The sequence below is a fragment of the Cervus elaphus genome, chromosome 33, assembly GCF_910594005.1.
Source record: "Cervus elaphus chromosome 33, mCerEla1.1, whole genome shotgun sequence".
Lineage (NCBI taxonomy): Eukaryota > Metazoa > Chordata > Mammalia > Artiodactyla > Cervidae > Cervus > Cervus elaphus.
The window spans coordinates 3,263,714-3,266,532 of NC_057847.1; the positions used below are offsets into that span (position 1 = coordinate 3,263,714).

The 2,819-nt window shown below is 47.8% G+C and overlaps 1 pseudogene across 1 annotated transcript; it reads right to left on the reverse strand.

Annotated features, from left to right (window-relative positions):
* Window positions 1-296: 296 nt before the first annotated feature.
* LOC122688583 lies at window positions 297-1,707 on the reverse strand (annotated as a pseudogene). Its single transcript, XR_006339513.1, has one exon. The product of XR_006339513.1 is annotated as an elongation factor 1-gamma-like (transcript).
* Window positions 1,708-2,819: the final 1,112 nt, after the last annotated feature.

Sequence of the window (2,819 nt, forward strand, 5' to 3'; positions counted from 1 at the left end):
CCAGGTTGGATGCATGAGACAAGTGCTCTGGGCTGGTGCACTGGGATGACCCAGAGGGATGGGAAGGGGAGGGAGGTGGGAGAGGGGTTCAGGATGGGGAACACATGTACACCCATGGCTGATTCATGTCAATGTATGGCAAAAACCACTACAATATTGTAAAGTAATTAGCCTCCAACTAATGAAAATAAATGAAAACAAAACAAAACAAAACAAAGCAGCTTTTCTGCCTTTTTGTCTATAAATAATGATAATCCCTCATTGAGAGGCTCTTAAATAGAACACTCATAAAGAAATTTTTTTTTTTCAGTGTTCAGTTTCCTTTAATGACCCCCATTCTCCCCGAAGGGCAGGTGCAGGTGGCTGGGCGATGGCAAGAGGTGTTCACTTGAAGATCTTGCCCTGATTGAAGGCTTTGCCCACATGCTGGAAGGCCCCTTCCCAGCAAAGGTATTCTGGAACGAGAGTCTGGGTCTCCTTGCTGCTGGGATCCAGTTTCCGCCATGTGTATGACTTGTAGTCCACCTGCCAATCTGGACTCAGCGGCAAAGCAAGCTCCTGGCCTCGAAAGACCCAGACCTCAGAAATGGAGCTGCTATTATTGGCTCCAAAGAGAATGACACTGGTAAAGGCATTCTTCCTCAGTTTGTCCAATCGCTGGAACATTCCAGTGATGAGGTTGCAGCTCATGAAGGTCTGGGTGAGCTCTTCAGGGAAGCAATACTCACAGTACCACAGGGACCAGCCATCCTTATCAAAGTGATCCCCAAAGTATGGCAGCGCCATGGAGAGCGTATCCTTGTTGGAGTACTTGCCCTTAAATTCATCCAACACAAAGGTACTCTTGGGCAGATGGGCAAAGGGATCCTTGGCCTTCGGCTCGGCAGCCAGCGCCTGCTCACATTCGTCCAGCTCCTCCTCAGGAGCAGGGGCGGCCGCCTTCTTCTCCTCTTTGCCCTCCTTCCGCTCCACCTGGGGCTTCAGCTTCTCTTCTCGAGAACCTTTCTCCTTCCGTGGGGTGTCCTTTTTACGCTGGCTCTCTGCAAACTTTTTAGCATCAACCTGGGCCATTTTCTCACAGAGTTTCACCTCTCCCAAGACAGCCCGGAACTGGGGCTGGTTAATGCAGGTGAGGAACCAGCGGTTGGTGTTACGGAAGGCCTGGTGGAAAGAAGGCTCCAGAACCTGTTTATAAAGCCACAACAGGGTGCAGACAACTTTGAGGTCAGCCAGCGTCATGCGTTCGCCCACCAGAAAAGTCCTCATCTTCAAGTGAGCATCCAGCAGCCCCAGAATTCACCTCACCTCCTCCTTTGCATTCTCTGTGGCCTGCTTATTGTGGTGCATGATGCCAAGGGTAGGGAACACCCAGGTGCTGGCTGGTGGCACTATGTCGCTATCAGCAAAGCTCACCCACTGCACCACCTGCGCTGCTTCCTCGAGAGTACTTCCCCGCAGCTCCTCGTTGCTCACATAGTAGGCAATGGCGTTGCTCTCGAACACAAAGAATCCATCATCGCCCTCAAAGGCTGGAACCTTGCCAGCAGGAAATTTACAGAGAAATTCGGGGGTTCGGTTGGTTTGGCCAAAATGGAAGTGGGGTGGTGCGGAGAGCACCTGGACCTAAGCCCCACTGTACTGAGCGGCAATGAGGGCCTTGAAAGCCCTCCAGTTTTCAGGGTACCTGTACAGGGTCCCAGCCGCCATCGTGATTCTGCAGAGAAAGAGAAAGAAATTGTTATCACAAAATATTTATATTCCAATTTAACAATGGCTACATTTGAAAAATTACACGGAGATTGTTCCCTTTCATTGCAAGATTGCTGCAGTGTGAGTTTTCTGAACAAGAAATCCAGCTGGACAATTGGGGGGAATTGCCAGTTGCTGCTCTTCATCTTTCACTCCCCATCTTGCACTCACTCCTCAGTAGAAAGCTAGGAAATTCTCAAGAGGTTTTTCCTCACATGATTAAGCCCAAACTCCACAATTAGCATCTTTATTCACAGGTTACAACCTCTCACTAAACAATGAGCACAAACTGGTTTTTATCATGGTGTAAGGGAAGCAGAGCAAAACATTTCTATAACTGGTGGAAATCACATGAGTAAATGACAGAGAACATCAAGATATAGTAAATGGCATTTCCTCACAATATTTGATTAAAGGTGTGCTTGGATTGGAGAAAATTAATGAAAACCAAAAAGTAAGTCCATGTTTTTTTGTCAGGAGTGAGGAAGGGAGAGGGGAGAGGAAGATTCCAGACATGAAAATTAAACTGAAGACATAGCATCTGTTGGGATCTGATAGGTTTTATGCAGAAAAATGAACAGGGAATGTGGGAGAAGTGGAATGGTATGGTGGTCTTGGTAGACGTGGTCCTGGAAGGCTGTTCCATGGAGAGGCCACATGGGTAGAAACCTTGTAATCTGAAGGGACAGTTACAAGTGATACCTCTGACAGAGGCAGGATCATTGTGGGTGTGAGGACCAGCCAAAATGCAAGGTGGCCAGAATGTACTGAAGGAATAGCAGAAATGGAGGTAAAGGCCACCAGGTGTCAGAAAATGGAGGGAGCTGACACCACAATAAGGAGTTTGATTTCCTTTTAAAAGACCATTGGCTGCCATTTTGCCAAAAGCTTATCCCAAGTGGGAGACTATGACAGGGGTTAGAGGCTGAGAACAGTGATATCTAGACCAAAGGGAGAAATGAAAGTGGACATGAGTTATGGAATCAGATCCAGGTTGAATCCTAAAAGCAGGACTGTGAGACATAGCAATTCCTGTGGGTCCCAGGGAAGAGAAGAATCAGGATGAAGTC